The sequence below is a fragment of the Vipera berus genome (genome assembly GCF_964194415.1).
Source record: "Vipera berus genome assembly, chromosome: 1".
Taxonomy (NCBI): Eukaryota; Metazoa; Chordata; class Lepidosauria; order Squamata; family Viperidae; genus Vipera; species Vipera berus.
Genome location: NC_138202.1, coordinates 97409667 through 97433476, shown reverse-complemented (window position 1 = coordinate 97433476; position 23810 = coordinate 97409667).

Genomic DNA, 23810 nt, shown 5'->3' with positions numbered 1-23810 from the left:
CGGTGTTGGGGGGGGGAGGGATGCTGACACAAGTGTTACCTTCCGCGGGTCCGACCTTTAAATGAGAGAAAAGCGAGAATGAGGACCGAGTTCCGTTCAGCCGAAAAAAGCGGAGCGCCAAAGCAATATTTTAAGACTCTGGAGGGAAAAGTAGCAAAGGACTTGCCAGCCAGCGCACGGGGCGAAACGCTCTCCTGTCAAGAGTTGTTTTTGCAATGCCGAGTTCAAGGCAGGGCTTAGCGCGCTCCCTCCAGCCTTTAGCAACGCGACAGGTACGGGGTGGGTGTGTGACTAACCTGCCCTTGGCCGGGTGCGAGGTTCTCCTCCTCCCGCGTCTTTGCCAGGCGGAAGAACTTGGCTTTTCCCTGCGCGAAGGTCGAGTGGTCGGGCGGTCACTTCTTGCCCTCTCTCTCTTTCTCTCGCCGGGTCCCCACGCCGCTTAAGCCGCGGCGGCCATTGGCTCTGGAGACAGGACCGGCAGGCAGCTATTGTTCCCACGTGATTCCAAGCCGAGGCAGGAGTGGAGCGAAGCGGGGCCGCGACAACGCAGCTTTTAACGCGCGCTCGGGGAAAGGATCTGGCCCTGGGTGGCGCGGTTGGACGAGCGGATCCGGGACATCTATTGCTAACGAAGGAAAAGTATTGATCCTGCAGTACTTTGAGGAGGGGGAGGGCGGATGGATGTCCCACAAGTAGTTAGCCCCCCACCCCCACCCTCCAGTAAGCGCCCCGTCATTTATGAACCACCTGAAGTTTGGATGCTGAACTCTGCTGTTGTTTCTGGCATTAGGATCCTGAGGATCTCCTAGCCCAGGGGTCAGCAACCTGAAACAGTGAAAGAGCCACTCGGAACTGGTCCCCTCACAAAAGGAAAAACTGGGAGCCGTAAAAAATGTGTGCACATGCGTGTACATGCGTGCATGCGCAGAACAGGGTTTGACTGAAGAGTGGAGCCAAGGCGAGATATGCACCTACCCTGCATATTTGAATTGATTGGTTGAAATTTTTTAGTCCCACTTTTTTTTTTTTTGGACTGCACATGGCAGAGGACTAGGAGCCGCAGGAGATGGCTGAAAGAGCCGCATGCGGTTCCGGAGCCGCAGGTTGCAGACCTGTGTCCTAGGCCACAAACGCGCCCGCTAGGAGTGCATCTCTGCTGAGAAGCGCCAGTTCGTGGGGAAAGTCTGCATCGTTTAGAATAGATATACTTGGAAATAAGTCCCATTTGGATCAGTAGGGTCAGTGCTTTCTTTGTAAAAGAAAAAGGTGCCGGAACTCACACATGTCATACAACCCAACTTGCCTACCATACAAGATTCCATCCAAAAAAGGTGCTGGAACTCCGTTCTGAGCAATCTATGACAAAAAAAGCCCTGAGTAGGGTAGAGAAGGGTTTACACACAGGAGGAAAAATGGAAGGAAGAATGTCACATATTCGACTCTGAGGTTAGAACTCTAGAGCCAGGTTGGTGTAGGGATCAGTCTAGAAACCAGGGGACTGTGTGTTCTAGTCCTGCTTTAGGCATGAAAGACTGCTGGATAAATTTGCCTTCAGAAGTCGTGGGACTGGAACAACCTGCTTCCAGAAGTTGTGAATGCTCCAACACTGGAAGTTTTAAAGAAGAGATTGGACAACCATTTGTCTGAAATGGTATAGGGCTGGGGTAGGCAACCTAGCAGTTCGAAAGCACGTAAAAATGCAAGTAGAAAAATAGGGACCACTACGGTGGGAAGGTAACAGCGTTCCGTGCGCCTTTGGCGTCTAGTCATGCCGGCCACATGACCACGGAGACGTCCTCTGACAAGCGCTGGCTCTTCGGCTTTGAAACGGAGATGAGCACCGGCCCCTAGAGTCGGAAACGACTAGCACGCATGTGCGGGGGAACCTTTACCTTTACCTAGGCAACCTTGGCTCTTTTATGACTCATGGACCAACTCCCAGAATTCCTGAGCCAGCTGGAGTCATAAAAGAGCCAAGGTTGCCTACCCCTGGTATAGGGTTTCCTGCCTAATCGGGGGGCTGGGCTACCTTCCAGCTTCTATTCTAGTCTAGTCTAGTCTAGTCTAGTCCATTCTAATTTGGGACAGTCACCCTCTCTCAGCGCATCTCACAGGGTTGATGTGGAGAAAATGGGTGTGTGTGTGTGGAGTGCAGATAGTCCTCAACTACAACAGTTTGCTTAGTGACCGTTCAGAGTTACAACAGCACTGAAAAAAGTGACTTACGACCATTTTTCATACTTAAATGACCATTGTAGCATCCCCATAGTCATGTGATTTATATTCGGATGCTTGGCAACTAACTCACATTTATGACGGTGGCAGTGTCCCATGGTCGGGTGATCCCCTTTTGCAACCTTCTGACGAGCAAAATCAATGGGGGAGGTCAGATTCACGTAACAACCATCTTAGCAATTTTAACAACTGCAGCGATTCACTTAACAACAGTGGCAAGAAAGATTGTAAAATGGGGCAAAACTTGCTTAACAATTTTCTCACTTAGCAACATAAATTTTGGGCAATGTGGTCGTAGGTTGAGGTCTACATTTATTAGGTATGTTTGCTGCCTTGAATTATTTATAAAAATAAAGGAAAGATTAAACAAAAAAAAAGAACCCTTGTTCAACTTATTTCCTATCCTCCCCCCATAATGTCTAGGGATGACAGGCTACAATTCCCATTGGCTCCACCTAACATTACAGGTTGTTCTTGACTTAACAACCACAATTGGGACCAGAATACCCTTTCCTAAGTGATGCAGTCATTAAGTGAGTTTGCCGTGGTCATTAAGCAAATCCAGCTTCTCCCATTGACTCTGCTTGTCCGAAGTCCACTGGGGAGGTTGCAAATGGGCAATCATGTATTCACAATTGGGCAAAGACTTCTTTCAGTGCCATCATAACTCTGAGCGGCCACTAAACGAACAGTCATAAGTCCACGACTACCTTTTCCAAATGTAAGATCTCCACAGTAGTCTGAAAATTGCTGTGGTTGTCTTTCACTACCATAAAGTGAGAGGAGAAACTGAAGTGAACAGAGCTCCATTTTCTTTTTTTCTTTTTTTTATTGAAAAGTTTTTCAATACATTTTATTTTTAACAAAACATTGAACAGAGCTCCATTTTCTTTAGAATGGGGCATTGCATATGTTGCTGAACTGTCCCCAACAATAGCCATTAATGTTGGTCAGGCGTTTCCCTTGCTTGCATCATGTTGCATCCCATTCATATTTCAGCATAAGCCACAGTTAAATACATTTTCAAATAACTGTGCTTTACAATTTTGCACTTATGTGTTTAGTTAAACATAATGAACTCAGTAGAATTAATCCAAAGTATATTTAACCCCCTGTACCATGATTATAAAGGGACGCGGTGGCTCAGTGGGTTAGGATGCTGAGCTTGTCGATCAGAAGGTCGGCAGTTTGGCGGGTCAAATCCCAAGTGCCGCGTAACAGAGTGAGTGCCTGTTACTCATTCCTAGCAGTTCGAAAGCATGTAAAAATGCAAGTAGAAAAATAGGGACCACTACGGTGGGAAGGTAACAGAGTTCCGTGCGCCTTTGGCGTCTAGTCATGCCGGCCACATGACCACGGAGACGTCCTCTGACAAGCGCTGGCTCTTCGGCTTTGAAACGGAGATGAGCACCGGCCCCTAGAGTTGGAAATGACTAGCACGCATGTGCGGGGGAACCTTTACCTTTACCTTTTACCATGATTATTCAGAAATCACTTTCTTGATTTCAGCGGAATTATTCTTTTTCCCATGTAGTTTGGCTGCAAGTAATTTCAGCCTTACAAGTGCAGAAATTCTCAGAAAAACTGTGGATGAAAATTATGGGCAGGAAACCAAATGGCATTATTCTCCATTTTTAGCATTCTTGCCTTCCCCTGTTTTTCTTCTATATTTTATCCCTCAGGGCCCATTTCCATATTTTTTCTTCCAACATTCCATTGGAAAAAATAAAAAGAAAAATATGTATTTTGACTGGGAAGAGATGTCTGGAATATCAAAAATCTAATAACCTGCTGTTCTCTTTCTGTGACATTAATGAGATTATATGGGGAAAAAACTAGCAAATGTCTGTCTATTCACTTAAAGAGCATATTTCACTGTTATAGTAGTAGTTGTACTGACTTAGAAAAGTGTATAAGTGTATAAGAGAAGTTGCCAGTTCTCTGTTCCATTGTAAATCTTTCCATTTCCAGATGGTCTTAAAAATCTCAGCTGCTGAAATCTTTAGAATACCTGTTTCAGTGGAGTTTATTTATTGCTCTTATAATTACTGTTTAAGCATTTGGGAGCCAGTCTCTCTCTCTCCGCCTAACTCAGCTCACAGGATTGTTGCGGGGAAAATGGGAGGAGGAAGGAGGTATCTTTGTGGCCTAGAGTTATTTATAAAATAATAATAATAATGATAATAATGATAATAATGATAATAATAATAATAATAATAATAATAATAATAATAATAATAATAATAAAAGTGTGTTAACAAATAAAGATCTGCACAACTGCATCACAACTACACATCACAACTACAGATCAAAATTTAGTAAAGCAAATTAGAGATTCAAATTGTGCACATATAAAGAGGATATATAATGCTTTAATTGAATTGGATTCGGAAACGGAACTGGTTAAAGACTGCATGATAAAGTGGGCACAAAATATTCAGGAACCAATTTCGCTGGACACCTGGGAGATAATTTGGGTCAGAAATGTTAAATTTACCCAGGCTCAAAATTTAAGAGAAAATTTTTATAAAATGTTTTATAGATGGCATCTGGATCCCAAGAAGCTGTCCAATATGTATCCTAATGTACAGTCTAAATGCTGGAGGTGTGGTAGTTTAGAAGCTACCTATTTTCACATGTGGTGGACTTGTAGAAATATAAAAGCTTTTTGGATTAAAATTTGGTGGAACATTCAAAAGATTTTTAAGAGAAAGATAAAGTTCTCCCCGCAATTGTTTTTATTGGGCATTGTTGTAGATTGTGATGTTAAAGAAACTAACTTGATGTTGAACATGATAACGGCAGCACGGTTACTGGTGGGACAATATTGGAAGAAGGATAGTTTGCCCACTGTAGAAGAATGGGTGTTTAAAGTTTTGAATCTTGCAGAAATGTCTAAGATTTCTGCTTATCTGAAGGATCATTCACAGGAAAGATATATTTCAGTTTGGAGGAGATGGATAAATTATATTCAAAACAAATATGGGACCAAAAAGTACCATTTAGCTTATGAGTAGATTTTAGTGGGATATTGTTATTGGTACGTTGTTTGTAGTTATGTTAAAAGAGAGTTAAAGCGCATTATGAATTTGGTTAATTGTATATTATGCATAATTTTTATTTAGAATATGATTATTGTAACTATAATCCTGTATTTAGCTCTGGGAAGTGGGGGGGGGAAGTGGGTGGGTTTGGGGTGGGAGGGATTTGGGGATATATTGTAAAATTTTGTTTTTGTAAAACTCTTTAATAAAAAAAACAAATAAAGATCAAAAAATAAATTAAAAATGAATGGCAAAATTCACCAAGAGTCAGCCTGCTGAGTTGATAACTTTATCCCAGTTGTTCCGCAGGGGAATGAAGAAGACAACTTGAGAATTTCCATGATTCAACACGTTGAAAATTAATTTGGATGCCCCACAGAACTGCCAGAACTGCCCTGGTCAGGAATTTGATATATGGTAGATCTCAGTTTCTCCCTGTTCTATTCATTTCCTGGTATATCTTTGCCAGAAGGCTATTTCCCTTAAAAAAAAAATCCTTTTGTAAGCAAATTTTTGAGGTCAACATTGCTTAGCTGAAGAAAAGTACTTTTTGCTGACTAAATGGGATATCTGCTACAAAAAAAAGACTCATTATTTCGTTATAATCTCCCTGCAGCCAGTACAAGTATTAGTTAGGATGGTGCTATTAAACTGCAACTCTTTGCATATTTTCTTGGGAATAAGTCCCCCCTCCCATTGGTGAGATACTGTTCTAAATACTAGTTCCCACAAAGTATCCAGGAATTGCCTCTTCTATGGATACTTTGCTTGGACGTTTCAGATTCTATACCCACCTATCAGGTGATTTCCAGGAATGCTTCTGGGCTCCATATGGGTCCAGCCTATCTGAGGAATCATCTCACACCAATGGGATTGGCCTGTCCCACCCACTTGGCACCATGACTTCATGGCCCTGCTATGGTCAAGGTTACTGCAAGACCACACATTGACGGGCATATGGCTCTGGGATAGGAATTGAAAACGTTTTGAAGCTACATGAAGTTTTCACTCATCCCTCCTTTGTTCAGCAAGCAAGAGAAAAACAAGCAGGCTAGCTCAGAATGTGCTCTAAACTTCAATTATTTTCTTAATATGAAGGAAAAAATCAAAATACGTTACTAAACTCCTTGAAATAACAATGGTCTTCCGAATTGCCACTATGGATGCAAAACTGTGCCATACTTTCCTGTGAATAGAGGAGGGGATGGGGCTTTAAGAGGTGGGTTTCAGGAAGAAGGAGGGCCTTTTAGTTAATTTTCATGAGGATGCAACTGGGACCAGAGTTTCTCCTTCTGTTAAGACACAAAACCAAACACAACGTGTCTCCTTTTAAACCAAGATGTTCAACCTTGCCAACTTGTAAGACTTCTGGACTTCAACTTCCAGAATTCCCCAGCCATAAGTTGCCAAGGTTGTACATCTTTGGTTTAAACAATATAAAAATCTTCACTGAAAATGGAAGGATATAATTTTTGCATCCTCCTGGTCATAACACAGAATAAGACAAAAGAAAAAGTGCATAAACTCAAGGCTCAATTTCATTTAGCATTGTGATTTTATGTTATAGCTAAACAAAGCCAGTGGCTGTAAATTCTTTTGTGTATCAGTATATAGACATAATACAAGCCCTGACCGTTAAAAAATGGATTCCAAACCAAAGATGCATGGTAGGAATCATTCTTTTGATAACTGAACATTTTTGAGATGATGGGAGTAGGCATTATCAGTAAGCTGAACTTTTTTTTTTAAGAAACGAAGGCTTGTTGTTTCCTTTTAAATTAATAAATCTGTCTACCCAGATAGTTCTTGAATTTTCTGATGCCTAGAATGTCAACACAGAGAGAAGACAATGAGCATTGATGGTAGAGGGACTGACAATTTTAGCTTAACATGTTTATAAGGCATTTTCAGAAATGTCTGGATTTAAATCATTGGACCAATACTTATCAAGCTTTGTGAAAAACAATATTAAGGGCTGCAGATCACAAAAGTGTTGGGGCCAGATTCCAAATATGGTCGAATGGGTGGAGAGTAATGTCTCCTAAACTCCAAAGTAACATAAAAACAAGATCAAGTTGATTTTTTTTCAATCCTTGCTACATTTTGGAGGGATGGGGGTTAGAAAGAAATCTGGAAATCTTCAAAAAAGGGATGCTGCTTTTGTGATGGTGGCAAATATCTGGTGGCAAATATCTTGGATGCTGCTTTACTATAGCTTTTGACTATCTTGACATCCAGGCATGGAAAATTTTTCCTTGGCTAAAGAGAATAACAGAATAATAACAGAAAAATGATGACAATCTAAGAGTATTTGCAATAAAATGTGCTTGTCCGTTTTAGCCCTTACTTCTAGACAAAAGTGAGGCATTCGTTACTATTGCTCCATTGCTACACATCGATAGAATTATAACCACCTTTGACTGTGCTGCTGTAAAGTTAGAAAATCCATATTTCCTAGTAGTAGTAGTTTCTTAGTTCTGGAGGTGCTACTTAGAAATCTTAATGTCTTGCCACAGGCAATTTTGTATCCCAAGATGAAGGATTGAGACACAGGACAAGTATGTGAGATTGTAGAAAAAGATTTTTTTTTCTAGGGCTGCAAGCATTTCTTTGACATCAGTCTCTCAACTTCTCATGATAAGAAAGGGAATTGTGTCCCCTTGATAAGGCTACGTGAATCCTCAGAGGCCTGTGCCTTAGACTCTGTTGTAGTGATGCTGGTTGATGTTACAAAAAGGGAAATTGGAATATCTGCCTCAATAGCATTAATCAAAAGAAACTGTTCTCCTAATGCAAACATTATGAAGTCTGATATTTTCTCAGCTAAGGAAAAACCACGACGTGTATTTTTTCTAGGCACTGTTGCTTTAAGAAAAAAATCAGAATCAAAATGATTCTTCAGTTCTGAAGTACTGATTTAAATATAGGAAGCATTGATCCCAATGGTCCAGCGTTGTCTACTCTAACATCATCTACAGTGGTTGCCTGGAATATTCTCAGAATTGAACTTGAGGACTTGGATGTGCAAAGTATGTCCTCTAAGGAGTAATATGCCACCTTCCATCAATTTGCCAAAAGACAATTGAGTATTAGGTTAATTGATTGATTAATCTAATTTCTTTCCTGACCCGGTCAAAAAGACTCTTGGTGACTTGACTCTTCTATTGGTATTTCAATGACATTTTGATAGTGGGATGGGGAGAAAACTTTCCTGACTTCTTTGTAAAGCATCTTTGTCAGAGCTTCACCTGACCTCTGAGGTCCATCATCAACATCTCTCTCTCAGTACACACAATGTGCAGCTGACATCAACATGCCCCCAGTCACTGGTAAAATAAGCCTGCAGTTTAGTTCATACTCTAGCATGTCATTTTTGGCTATTGGAGATTAAAGACTCAGCTGTTCATGGACCATGCATTTCCTCAGCTGTCTTGATCCCTTGGTTAACTGATTGTGCTGGAAATCCATTCATGTTCACAAAGAGTTATTTGTTTCAATTCAGCACCAGTGTGGATATACGAGTATCACAAAGAAATCTCTGTTTGTGTTTGATCTCAGCATTTTGCCCTTAACAATGGGGGGCATTTAAAAAAAGAATAGAAACTTCATCTCCCACCCCCCAGCCCCCCCTGAAAAAAAATAAGAAAACCAATAAAGAAATAGCACCACTGGAAAATGTTTCAGAGTTAAAAAGAATTTTCAATTTATTTTATGCATGATTTTCTTAGCACTGTATTGTGATATCTTTATTATTTGCATGAATAATACAACTTATGTAACAAGCCAGAGGCTTCTTGTGTGTATGTGTGTGTGTGTCCGTGCGTGATGTGCATGACTCCCTCATTGTGGGACAAATTCAGATAAGTGCATCTGTATTTCAATGGTTTATCAAAAAATGGTTCATCTATACAAACATTTTAAAAAAGGATTTATTCTTTTCTCTAAACTAGCCAAACCCCAAACCTGCAATTGTTCTTCATAAGTTTTAGTCTCTGGCCTTTAATCATCTTAGTTGCTCTTCTTTGCACTTTTTCCAAAGTCTCAACAACTTTTTTGTAATTTGGTGACCAAAATTGGTTGTAGTAATCCAGGTGTGGCCTTACTAAGGCTTTATAAAGTGGTACTAATACTTCACGTGATTTTGATTCTATGCCTCTGAGAAACTTCCTAACAGTGAGGGCAATTAACCAGTGGAACAGCTGCCATCAGAAGTTGTAAGTGCTTCATCACTGGAGGTTTTTAAGAAGAGACTGGACAGTCACATGTCTGAAATGGTATAGGGTCTCCTGCTTGAGCAGGGGGATGGACTAGAGGACCTCCAAGGTCACTTCCAGCTCTATTTTGATTGATTGATTGAAAGTGTGAGGAATGATATTATCACAGAAGATGATAGTGTCTAGCTCAGTGTTTTTCAACCTTTTTTGGGCAAAGGCACACTTGTTTCATGAAAAAAATCACGAGGCACTCCACCGTTTTCCGCACCGTTGGGCCTCCCCACGGTCGCTACACGAACGGTCGTAAGTTGAGGATGGCCTGTGTTCTCAAGGGGTTGGACTAGATGACCTCCAAGGTCCCTTCCAACTTATTATTATTATTATTATTATTATTATTATTATTATTATTATTATTATTATTATTAGCCTCTTTATTTTATTTTATTTTATTTTGGGGCTTTTGTTTGTTTGTTTTTGCTGTGAAGGAAAAGGAAAGCTTGCATTTCTTTTTAATTTATCTTTCTGTATTTTCTTTTTTCTCTTCTTTTCTTTCTTCCTTCCTTCCTTCTGTGTTATATATGTAAACAATCCTTTAATAGAGATGTATATAGGTTAACAGTTCGAATAATACGGCAGTGTATAAAGTGTTAAACTAAAAGCCTCCTGACAGGAAAACACGCGGGAACTTTGACAGCTGTCAAAGTTCCCCGCACAGCGCAGGCGCCACCACTGACAGCTCGCGGCTGTCAAACTCCGGACTACGAGGAAGCCTGAGCTGTCAAAGCGTCCACCGCACAGCGCAGGCGCGACCACTGACAGCTCGCGGCTGTCAAAACACCAAGCCACGCGGAAGCCGGAGCTGTCAACAGAAGACGACGCGGATTGGTCCCTGCCTGACGCGGCGCCAAATTAAACACCGCTGATTGGTCCTCGCTACCAGCTGCCGGCTATAAAAGCCGGACAAGTTATTCTATGTTTGCCTTGCTCTTAAATAAACCTGTTGTTACTAGCCTGTCGTCCCGAGTGGTCCTTGGCTACTTCACTGGCGACGAGGATGGGATCGCTCCGGAGCTGAAGTCACGGCCGAGGAAGGAAGTTCCCGGCAAGAGCTGTCACGGAAGTTTTAACTTCCATCGGAACAACCCAGGACCGGACGACATGGCAAACTTCGGCCGTGTGAGGGAGTTTGATACCCGCCATCCCGAGAGATGGCAATCACACCTCGGCCAAGTCGAGGGATTCCTCCTCGTCAGTAAAATCACTGACGACCGAGCAAAGGCCGCCGCTCTGCTGTACATCAGCGGGCCCCCGGTGTACGATGCAGCCGTCGGGTTGTTCAGCCCAGTGCCCATCACTGAAGTCTCCTACGCGGACTTGGTGGACCAGCTGAACAAGTACTACATGCCGGCTCGGTCAGAACTGTACTGGCGGGTGCAATTCGCACAAAAGAAACAGCGACAGGACGAGCCCGCCAACGAGTTCATCGCCGGGGTCAGACACGCCGCAAGGAACTGCTGCTTCCCCGACCTGGAAGACCGCATCAGAGACCAGGTGGTGATCGGTCTGAGGGACGAGAAGCTACAAAAGAAACTGACGTCCAAACCCGACATGAACCTGGCTGAGCTGACCAGGGAGATCATGGCATACGAACACAGCCACAAGAAGAAGTCGACTCACACGACCCCTGAGACCCCCGCGACCGTCTACCAGGAAAGCGCAGCCTTCAGCGACAGCGGAGAGTCGGTAGATTTCACCGATGGAGAAGCCCTACAGCGCAGAATGGAGCACCGGCAGCCGAGAAGGAGCAAAACGTCGGACCGCCGGGGGGCCAGGAACCCTCCACCGCCACCACCGCGTTACGAGCAACGAGCCGCCTGTGCCAGCTGCGGGGGCAACCATGCCCGAGGAAGCTGCCGCTTTAGGAACGCGAAATGCCACAATTGCGGGAAGACTGGCCACATCAAGCCGGTGTGCCGCAGCAAGGGCCGGGACAACATCAATGAGGTGGAGGCAAATCCCCCAGGTAGGCCAGCTACCCAGGCCAGCAGAGAACCCCACCCAGGCCCCCTGGTAGAGACAATTGACAGGGTAAACAGCATAAGCTCCAAGGTTAAGATCTGGGTCAGAATTCAGGGGGTGCCCTGCCATATGGAAGTAGATTCAGGGTCAGCAGTCTCCTTAATTTCGCTGACAACCTATCGGGAGATCTGTCAGAAAGGCCGAGGGCAAATTCCCCTGAAACAAACTCAGGTACACCTAGCTGACTTCCAGAAAACCCCCATTCCGTTGGAAGGGAAAGCTAAGGTCGTAGTGCAGTACAAGGGGTTCAAGGGTCCCCTGGAGGTTCTAGTTACACCAGGGAACCGTACCAACTTGATAGGACTAAACTGGTTCAGCCCACTAGGCATCGCCTTAACGGGGATTAACACCATTCAAACACCCAGCCTAGAAGCCGTTTGCGATAAGTACGCCGACGTTTTCGATGGCACTTTAGGAAGATATACGGGTTCCCCCATCTCCTTACAGCTAAACCCTGCAATCCAACCAATTAGGATAAGAGCCAGGAGGGTACCATTTGCCCTTAAAGAAAAAATCGAAAACGAACTTGATCGCCTCGTAGGACTAGGGGTGCTTGAGCCAACAGAAGGGGGAACCTGGGAGACCCCTATTGTCACCCCAATCAAACCTAACGGTGAAGTGAGAGTGTGCGCTGATTATAAGGCGACAGTCAACCTAGCCCTCAGCCCCCATGCCTACCCGGTGCCAGCGGTAAGGGACGTATTTGCTTCCATCCGCTCTGGCGCCCTTTTCGCCAAGCTCGATCTCACACAGGCGTATTTGCAACTGCCTGTCACGGAGGACACTGCGGAGGCCCAGACTATTGTCACCCACCGCGGTGCCTTTAAAGTAAAGAGGCTCCAATTTGGCATATCGGCGGCCCCGGGTATATTTCAGGGTATCATGGAGAAGACCCTGAAAGGAATACCCGGGGTCTGCCCCTATTTCGACGATGTCCTCATCGCCGGAGAAAACGAAGCAAACTTAGCTGACAGGCTGTCAGCTGTGCTGAGCCGGCTCAGAGAAGCCGGTCTCAAACTTAAGCGGGAAAAGTGCTCTATTGGAGTCACATCCACTGAATTCCTAGGGTACAAAATAGATAGCCAGGGCATTCACCCCACCTCAGAAAAACTTCAGGCTATTCAGACCGCACCCAGCCCTAGGAATAAACAAGAGCTTCAATCCTTTTTAGGACTGCTAAACTTTTACCACGCCTTCATTCCCCATAAAGCCACTATTGCAGAGCCTCTGCATAGACTCCTAGACAAGGGTACAACTTGGTCCTGGACCAAAGAACACGAGAATAGCTTCCAATCATTAAAAAAGATTATCTGTCACAGTTCAACTATCACCCTTTTCAGAGAAGACACCCCAATATGCATCGCTTGCGATGCCTCTCCCTATGGAATCGGGGCTGTTTTAAGTCACATATTTAAGGACGGTACACACAGACCCATAGCCTTCTATTCACGCACTCTGACCAAAGCTGAAAGAAACTATGCACAAATTGACAGGGAAGCCCTAGCAATAGTAGCAGGGGTCAAAAAATTTCATGATTACCTATATGGGAGACCATTTACTATATTTACGGATCACAAACCCCTCCTAGGCATATTCACTTGGAACAAAACTACTCCACAAATTCTCTCTCCGAGAATTTTAAGATGGTCAACATTCTTAGCAGCATATTCCTATCAACTAATACATAAACCAGGTAAAGAATTGGGACATGCTGACTGCCTCAGCAGGCTGCCCATACAAACCAGGGATTCAGACCCAGCCCCAGCCAGCCAGATTTTAGCAATCGCACAACTTCCAGAATGCCCCCTGACTGCAAACATTATAGCTACTAATTCAGCCAAAGATAAAATACTTGCCAGAATCCTCAAATGGGCCACAACAGGATGGCCAGCTCAAAATCCACAACCTCAATTCCAACCTTATTATAACAGAAAAAATGAGATCTCAACACATAAAGGTTGCCTGCTGTGGGGAAATAGGGTCATCATACCAGAGAAAAACATTGACCAAACATTACAAATTTTACACGAAGGACACCCTGGAATTGTAAAAATGAAGGCGATGGCTAGAAGTTATGTGTGGTGGCCAGGCATAGATACACAAATAGAAAAGTATGTGGGTGGGTGCTATACCTGTCAAGAGACCAGAAATGACCCACCCCAGGCACCGGTCCATAAATGGGAGACTACAAGGAACCCTTGGTCACGTATACATATAGATTTTGCAGGACCCATCCAGGGCCAAAGTTTCTTAATTGTAGTAGACAGCCACTCTAAATGGCTGGAAGTCACACCCCTTAGAAAAACAACGTCCCAAGCCACTATCCAAGCCTTACGGAAAATATTCGCTACACACGGCCTACCTGACACCATAGTTTCTGACAACGGACCTCAATTCACCTCTCGTGAATTTCAGATCTTCGCTATGAAGAATTGTATTAGGCTGGTCACGTCGGCGCCGTTCCACCCATCGTCGAACGGAATGGCTGAAATTATGGTACGATCCACAAAAGAAGCGTTAAGAAAATTCGTTAATGGAAACTGGCAGAGGCGCCTCAGCCAGTTCCTCTTAGCACAACACACAACACCATGCTCTACGACCGGCAAATCACCGGCGGAATTAAGATGGGGGAGGAGGCTAATAACACGGCTGGACAGACTGCACCCCGATACTTATCCAGAAGAAAAACAGCACCCCCACCCCGCCCGCACACTCAACCCAGGGCAATTGATTTGGGCACGATCATACACAGATAAAAACAAGTGGGTCCAAGGGACAGTAATAAAACAAACAGGGCCCATCTCATACCTTATAGCTACGCAAGCACAGGGCAACATACGCCGCCATATTGATCAGCTCCGACCCAGACAACCACCAAACACTTCTGAGCAACCAACCAGTGCCGACATACAACCCCCACCGGAAATGCCGCCTATCCCAAACCAGGAAGAAGAACACCAAGACGAAGGACCAGAACCACACCACCCCCCACCCCCTCGCCGCTCAACCAGAAATCGAAGACCTCCCACCTACCTAAAAGACTATCAGTGGGCAGGCTCAAACATTCAAGAGGAAAGGAACGAACCAGGGGAGGGGTAAGGGGTGTGTTATATATGTAAACAATCCTTTAATAGAGATGTATATAGGTTAACAGTTCGAATAATACGGCAGTGTATAAAGTGTTAAACTAAAAGCCTCCTGACAGGAAAACACGCGGGAACTTTGACAGCTGTCAAAGTTCCCCGCACAGCGCAGGCGCCACCACTGACAGCTCGCGGCTGTCAAACTCCGGACTACGAGGAAGCCTGAGCTGTCAAAGCGTCCACCGCACAGCGCAGGCGCGACCACTGACAGCTCGCGGCTGTCAAAACACCAAGCCACGCGGAAGCCGGAGCTGTCAACAGAAGACGACGCGGATTGGTCCCTGCCTGACGCGGCGCCAAATTAAACACCGCTGATTGGTCCTCGCTACCAGCTGCCGGCTATAAAAGCCGGACAAGTTATTCTATGTTTGCCTTGCTCTTAAATAAACCTGTTGTTACTAGCCTGTCGTCCCGAGTGGTCCTTGGCTACTTCACCTTCCCTCTCTTCCCTCCCTCTCTTTTCTTTCTTTATCTTCCTTCCTTCCTTTCTCTCTCCCACTTTCTTTCCCTCCCTCTCTCAATTTCTTGCTTTCTACTTGTTGTGGAAATTGGAAGCTACTTGCATTTCTTTTTAATTTTTCTTTCTGCATTTTTCTCCTTCATTTATTTTTCTTTCTCTTTCTTTCTTTCTTTCCTTCTTTCTTTCTTTTCTCTTTCTTTCTTTCTCTTTCTTTCTCTTTCTTTCTTTCTATCTTTCTTCCTTTCTTTCCTGCCTTTCTCTCTCCCACTTTCTTTCCCTCCCTCTCCCGGTGCCCAGCCGAGGCCGTGCAACAGGCAACAGCCTCCTCAGGGCTCAGCCAGCCAGAACTCACCCTCCCGTCTAGCTCAGCCCGTTCGGTAAAAATGCCGAACGGGCTCAGAAGGCGTTCCCAGGCACTCCGCCGCAGGCCCCAGGCGCCCCGTCGCTCGGAACGGCCCGGCCACTTTAGGTCCAGGTTCCCTGCCGCCCGACTCATCTTCGGTGGCCTCAGAAACGTTGCCGCCGCCGCGGGTCAGGCCCGGCGGACACGGACCGGCACACCAACATCTCCCGCGGCCTCTGCAAGTTGTTACGGCACCGGGAACTCCCGGTGCCCAGCCGAGGCCGTGCAACAGGCAACAGCCTCCTCAGGGCTCAGCCAGCCAGAACTCACCCTCCCGTCTAGCTCAGCCGTGGGCCACGGCCATCTTCTCCGGAGGGAGGTAAAAAAAAAAAAATCCCACGGCACACCAGGCAACAGCTCGCGGCACACTAGTGTGCCGCGGAACAGCGGTTGAAAAACACTGGTCTAGCTGAACTTGGTGGATCAAGAAGAAAAAGTCTGAAACAGGTTGGATTTAGGTAATTTTTGGGTGGGAGACTTTTGATTGTTTGTTGGTTAGACCAGGGCTTTTCAACCAGTGGTACGGGTACCACCTGTGGTACATTGGCACCTGGCAGGTGGTATGCGACTATCCTAGAAAAGTGGTAGCAGGGGAGGGGAATGAGCTGAACTGGTGGCAGCACCGCATAAGCCTGAGCGAGAGATGGCTGGAGCTGCAGGGCTGTCAGGTTTCAGCAGAAGTGCCAGGATCAGTGCTTCTTCGGGGCTGTCAGGGCTCAGTGGAAGCACCAGGATGAGTGCCAGACTCCAGCTGATCCCGGTGCTTCTGCTGAGCCCAGAAGAAGTGCCAATCAGCTGGAATGTTGCACCATCTCCAGGGTCTTATGATTTACATTCAGATGCTTGGCAACTGATTCATATTTATGATGGTCACAGTGTCCCAGGGTCATATGAAGTGACCAAAACCTGCTGCAATCACCCAGCAGACAGGGGAAATAAAAACCTCAGACAGGAGGAAGAGCTCTGCTGGGTGGGCAGGCAGGTGTCTTGCTCGGCTGTGGCTTGGGGGGCACTTTTTTCAGTGCCGTTGTAACTTTGGACAGTCACTAAGCGAACTGTTGTAAGTCGAGGACTACCTGTACTTCATCATTTTTTGGGGGTCATCACGTTTTTGACACCTTGCTAGGCGACTGGTGGTACTCGGATGTTGCCATATCCTAAAAGTGGTACAATGGGTGAAAAGGTTGAAAAGCCCTGGGTTAGAATACATTTAATTTTTATTCTTTTATTTTTGTACCACTATGATCAAGAACTGACTTTCAGCATTTCGCAATAAAAATAAAAGCTATTAAAAGATCCAGTCAAATTCCAGAGAATAAAACCCAGAAAACTCTGGTGTCAGTCCCAGTCTCAGTAGAAATGACAATCAGCTCTCAGGGTCTTATAGAAAAGTCCAGTTATCACAGCGTTCTGAAGAGAAGAAAAAAAAAGTAGAAATAGGGACTTACTGAATCTCAAGAAAGACTGTTCCATAAAGTAGAGGCTACTTGGTTCCAGAGATGCCTGCGCACCGAGTCATCCAGGGCTTTATAAGCTAAAATTAGCATTTGAATGGACCTATTGAAAAGCTAATAACAAAGAGGTTATATGGCTATAGTGGCTTTCACCCACCTGTGTGCAAGTGGCTACGTATTGCACCAACTGCACACCCCCAGCAGCTGTTGTGATTCAGGGTCAGCCTGTGGGTTCGGCAGTTGGGTCGGACGACTCAGAGGAGGAGGAGGAGGGGGGTGTTGAAGAGCTTGATGAGAGCCCCCAGCCAGGCCCCTCTCATCTGGTCACGACGCAGACCCAGCTGTGTGAGCCTGACAGCGTGGATGAAGATGACCCACAGCTGGCCCTGTTCAAGGACGCCCGACGCAGGAGGCAGTCAATCAGGAGTAAACAGAGGAAGGCAATGGGGCTCCTCGGAAGGAGGCAGAGAGAAGCCACGCCCTGAACTGTATTTAAGGGGGAATGCGTGGGAGGGCTGGTTTGCTGAAGGCAACCGCTTGAATAGTTCCTGTTTCATAGCTCCTGTTTCATGGTTGGTGTCTGTTTTATGTTAATAAATTTGGCAGGCTTTATTCCAGCCTCTTGCCGTTTGTAAAGGGGTTGTCCCTGCCTTTTCTGCAGGGCCGGTAGCAGGCTGGTACAGAACAGCAGCTTTCAAAGGCTGCTTTATATAGAGCACATTGCAATAATCTAATCTACGGTCAGTCAAGGTGAGAGATGTACTTGACAGGTCCTCCTGAACCAGATTAAAGCCACAAATGTTAGCTAGAACAATCACACGTGAACAAAAGGTCTGCTAGCCATGATCTCTACTTGCAAATTTAGCAGTACCCATGAGTCCAGATGAACTCCCAAGTCACGGGTTTGCTTTCAGTGGGTGGAAGTAGTAGTCCTACCCCAACGAGAGATTAAAACCAGAGTATACTGAAAACCAGGGGGTTACTGGATCAACTGTAGCTACACATAGGTAGTCCTTTAATGATGGGCGTAGTGAAGCCTGCCCATCACGTTCATAACATGTGACAGTTGTAAACTAGGTTGGTCATGTGATTGACTTGGTTTTACAACTTTTTTTGTGGTGGTCATTAAATGAATCTGTGGTTGTTAAGAGAATGCCATGGTCATTAAGCAAACCAATGGGTCATCATGGGTGCAGTTTTGCTGAAAACTGGAAGGAAATGCTGCTTTTCAGCAAGACAGTTGTAAAATGCAGCCCAAAGTGTGGTCCCATGATCGGGGGGGGGGGATAACCACCAGAACTTTGAATTTGGGTCATAAGTATCTCCCCACCACCACCGGTAGACCTGTCGGAACTTCTAATAGTCGCTAAGCAACTGCTCAGAATCCTGTCTATGTAGGGTTCACCTCCATGTTGTTTTGTCACAGTCAGACACCCAAGCTTCCAGACACCAAGTCAAGAACTCTAGAGCATCTTTGGCCCAGTCTGGGGGAGAGATCCAAGTTATCTTAGAACACAGAATAACAGAGTTGGACCTTGGAGGTCATCTAGTCCAACCCCCTGCTCGAGCAGGAGACCCTATACCATTTCAGACAAATGGCTGTCCAATCTCTTCTTAAAAGCCTCCAGTGATGGGGCACCCACAACTTCTGGAGGCAGGTTGTTCCACTGATTAATTGTTCTCCCTGTTAGGAAATTTCTCTTTAGTTCTAGATTGCTTCTCTCTTTGATTAGTTTCCGTCCTTTGTTTCTTGTCTTGCCTTGGAAAATAACTGAAATCCACAACTGAGCCTTTTGACATTTCACCCCAAATTAGCAGATAACCTATCTGAGTGGTTTCATGTAGAAATGATGAAGTAGGGATCGGATGACTGACCACTGTTAGGTTCCACAAGGTAAGGTCTACTGGGCTGACCTCTTTGCCTTCTCTCCTGTGTAGGTATGTAGTCAACAGACTGAATTTAGCTTGAGGTAGTCTACCTAAAGAAGGTAAGGGACACGGTGGCTCAGTGGGTTAGGACGCTGAGCTTGTCGATCAGAAGGTTGGCAGTTTGGCGGGTCGAATCCCGAGTGCTGCGTAACAGAGTGAGCGCCTGTTACTCGTCCCAGCTTCTGCCAACCTAGCAGTTTGAAAGTACGTAAAAATGCAAGTAGAAAAATAGGGACCACTACGGTGGGAAGGTAACAGCGTTCCGTGCACCTCTGGTGTCTAGTCATGCCGGCCACATGACTAGGGCTGGCTCTTTGGCTTTGAAACGGAGATGAGCACCGGCCCCTGGAGTCGGAAACGACTAGCACACATGTGCGGGGAAACCTTTACCTTTACCTTTTTTTACCTAAAGAAGGGGTCTCCAACGTTGGCGAATTTAAGACTTGTGGACTTCAACTCATAGAATTCTCCCAGCCAGCCATGGGAGTTGAAGTCCACAAGTCTTAAAGTCACCGAGGTTGGAGACCCCTGAGAAGGACAGAATGCCTTGGGATTGTCCAGAGAATAAATATTGCAATTTGCAATTGGATTACAGAAGGAGATTTTCCCGTCCCTTCAACACAAATATTTCTTTGAGAGAAGGCATTTACTTTCTCATAAAAAACAACCACACCCAAGTGCCCTAAACTAGTTTGACATGGTTTCATAATATGAAATTGCTGAATGCAAAAACTCTTAACAAAGGCAAACAGCAAAGGCCAACATCTAAGGATCTCAGCAGGCATGAAACAGAGGCAAGGCTTTGCTGCCACCTAATGGTCATAGAAGGAATGTTTTGTACATCATACAACTTGATCTCAGGAAATACTGTATTTTATTTCATCAGTTCATCCCTACAAGTTTTTATGTTTGAATTTGGCAGTGGATGAAAGTGAGAGAATTAAATGCTGTGTTACGGTCTTTTTCTCCAATCGAATATAGATCTTGGGATCATGGAAAGTGGCAATCCAATTCATGTAAAGAAAACCAAATTAGAAAAGGCTGTCTGACACATCACATCAAATCGTAACTGGATCTGATTTTCTGGGCTTGCAAACCCAGACATTGTGACTGTAAATCAGGATTTCCATTTTTTTTGAATTCTGCAAATCCTTTCAATTTTCACAATATCCAAAGTCTGCGAGGACGGTACCTTAATTATTAAGATGACTGAAATTTTGGCACGGTGTAAGCTTTCGAGTTTTTGTGAAATCTTCCTCTGGCAAGATGATTTTTTTTAAAAAAAGTAGAAATAGGGAAAATTATTTTTTAAAGAAGCTTCTAATGATGATGAGAAGTGAGCGAGTTTCCAGTATTGCAAATTAGTACAATATATGAGTCCATAATATTGGACTCTCAAATGGCCTGTAGGTTGAAGTCTGGTAATGTTTGAGATTCAAGGCTGTATCTCCTAATCAATTCTAATCAGAATGTTGAGGCTTTTAAAAACAGGCTCTGTCAATTTATGATATTTGATTCATTTCTTTTTTTTTCTTTTGCTGCCTGAAATTAATAGAAAGTGAAAGGAAATGCATGCAAAATAAACATTATGATTTTTTAAAAATTCCATTTATATCCCGCCCTTCTCCGAAGACTCAGAGCGGCTTACAAGCTTAGCAGTAGCCTTCATTCTATGTATATGCCTGCTTATTAGGGCTTTCACACACACCCCAAGCGGCATTATTACAAAGTCAGCTTAATTGCCCCCAACAATCTGGGTCCTCATTTTACCTACCTCGGACGGATGGAAGGCTGAGTCAACCTTGAGCCTGGTGGGATGCGAACCTGCACTAATTGCAGGCGGCTGGTGTTACTTAAGGAGGCATTAGCCCACTGCTCCACCAAGGCTTGAAAAACAGATTGTGTTAAAAGAAAATGCCGTCATGGTCTTTTTTTGGAACAGTAATCCTGAACGTGTGACCCAGATTGGGAGCAGAACTTTCATTGCTAGGGTGTTGAGGTCATTGAATGAATCACTCCCAATTTTACAACCTTTTTTTGTCATAGTCTTTAAGCAAATCTGGCTTCCCCCGTTGACTTTGTTTGTCAGACGCTCCCTAGGAAGGTTGCAAATGACAAGCCCAGGGCCATGGGACCATCATAGCACATGCAACCATCGCAACACATGCCAGTTGCCAAGCACCCAAAGTTTGATCACATTATACTGTGGGCCTGCTGCAATGTTTACTAGTGTGAGAACTGGTCATAAGTCACTTTTTTCAGTACTGTTGTAACTTTGAATGGTCCTGAAAACAAATGGAAACTAATCAAGGAGAGAAGCAACCTAGAACTAAGAAGAAATTTCCTGACAGTTACAACAATTAATCAGTGGAACAACCTGCCTCCAGAAGTTGTGAATGGAAGTTTTTAAGTAGAGATTGGACAACCGTTTGTCTGAAATGGTATAGGGTTTCTGCCTGAACAGGAGGTTAGATTAAATAGAAGACCTCCAAAGTACCTTCAGACTCTGTTATTCTCCTCTCCTCTCCTCTCCTCTCCTCTCCTCTCCTCTCCTCTCCTCTCCTCTCCTCTCCTCTCCTCTCCTCTCCTCTCCTCTCCTCTCCCCTCCCCTCCCCTCCATTCCATTCCATTCCATTCCATTCCATTCCATTCCATTCCATTCCATTCCATTCCATTCCATTCTATTTAGAGCAGGGCTGTCAAACTCAATTTCATTGAGGGCCACATCAGCATTGTGGTTACCCTTGGGGGGCTGGGTGGGTGTGGCCAGGGTGGGTGTGGCTGGAGTGCATATGGCCTACTGGGTGGGCATGGCCAGCTCTACATCATTTGTGTCAAGGGTGCCTATGGGGGCCTGGGCAGGAGTGGGACAGATCTGAGGGTTTCTGGCAGAAGGAGATGGGACCAGGGAAGTGCCAAGGCATGGTCCACTGGAGGAGCCTCACTGTTCCTCTCAGGCCATTGGGGGAGCTGGACGATGGCGTGGAGGTCAAATGCCTAGCCCAGCCCTCAAGCACCCACGGCATAAGCCCAGCCCCACTTCCCCAAGGGGGTGCCCACCTGCATTTACCTCTTCCTCAAGGCTGCTGCTGCTGTGCTTGCTCTCCCTAGCCAGGTTGCTCATGATGGGTACGAGGGCAAAATCAAGAGGGAGGCCCATTCCCTCTCCATGTGAGAAGATCTGGCTTTGTATCCAAAGCTTCGTTAGCAATAGGGAGACCCCCCCAGCATAGGCCAGGAGGAGGGAGCAAGGGGATGGTGAAAGGGCAGCTGGGCAGGACTAAGGCAGGACTTCCCTCAGACCTTCCCTCTCCTTCCTTCCTTCCAAAGAACAGAGTGGTGGGAAAATATTTGAGATGGGGGAGGGAGAAAAACAGGCAAGAAACACAGCTGGGAAAGTGTCATCCTTCATGAGGAATGAAGAAATGCACCATTGCCTGGAAATGGCCAGCACATGGCCCTCGCCTACTTCACATATCCGGCTTGGTGGGCTGTATGGGAGGGGATGCCATGAGCAGCATTAGAGTCAATGTTACCTGCACAATGCTGCCCAGCCCCTAGCCTGCCCGGTTTTGGCAGGTAGCAGAGTGCTCTACTCACAGTGCCAAGAGGCTGAGGCGGGTGGCATGAATCTGAAGAGAAGCACAACGCTGCCCAATCCCTAGCCTGCTCGAAGTAGGCAGGGCCATATGCTGGCCACTTCCAGGCGATGGTGCATTTCTTCATTCCTCACAAAGGGTGATACCTCCCCAGCATGCACCCAGGGGGCAGTGCCGACATGGCATGGGCCAGTCCCTCACTGTTTCCAGATGGCCTTGTGGAGCTAAGACTGAATGTATTTCAGCATAGATGACCACCACGAAATTGTACATTGGCTCCTGGCCAGCCTGGGCCGGGGCCAAGACAGCGGGGGCCGTTCCCTTACTGTTTCCAGGATGGCTTCACGGGCCACATGAAACCACTTTGCGGGCCGCATCTGGCCCCCGGGCCTTGTGTTTGACATGTCTGATTTAGAGGATTACGTGATTGCTCAGCTACTTGACAACATCTTCATACATTTTCATGTAGAAAATCCCTGACCATAACAATCCCATCTAATGTTCTGCATTTCATTCAGTATTATTATTTTTGGAGCGCTGAAAATGTTTAGTAAATAGGGATGTCTTTGACTCTTTAGTGTATATTGATGATAGCCAAGAGTATTGTCTGAAATGCTGAGATGAATGACGAATGTTTTAGGCAGAACAACACATTAATATGGGAAAATCCATTAGTAAATGCCACGATAGGTGAGATAACACCAAATACATGTATGTACCTGTTCATCCAGAACTTTGAGAAAAATTCATTTTGACTGTGCTGGAAGGACAGATCAATAGCTCTGTTCCCCCCGCCCCCAGGCAGAATAAGAAATACAAAGAAAAAACTTTGGAGATGGAAGAATTTAAGTTTCAAAATGTCTGATCGTAGTTTCTGCTGCTCTTTGCATAATAGCATAAAGAGTAAATCAAGCATCTTCATTGCAGGTCTGGAAGATTCAGAGTTCAGAAGAAGTTCAGTTTTACCTGTGAAGGTGTGTGTTTAAAGGTAAAGGTAAAAGTTCTCCTGCACATGCGTGCTAGTCGTTTCCAACTCTAGGGGCTGGTGCTCATCTCCGTTTCAAAGCCGAAGAGCCAGCGCTTGTCCGAGGACGTCTCCGTGGTCATGTGGCCGGCATGACTAGATGCCAAAGGCGCACAGAACGCGGTTACCTTCCCACTGTAGTGGTCCCTATTTTTCTACTTGCATTTTTACGTCCTTTCGAACTGCTAGGTTGGCAGAAGCTGGGACGAGTAACAGGCACTCACTC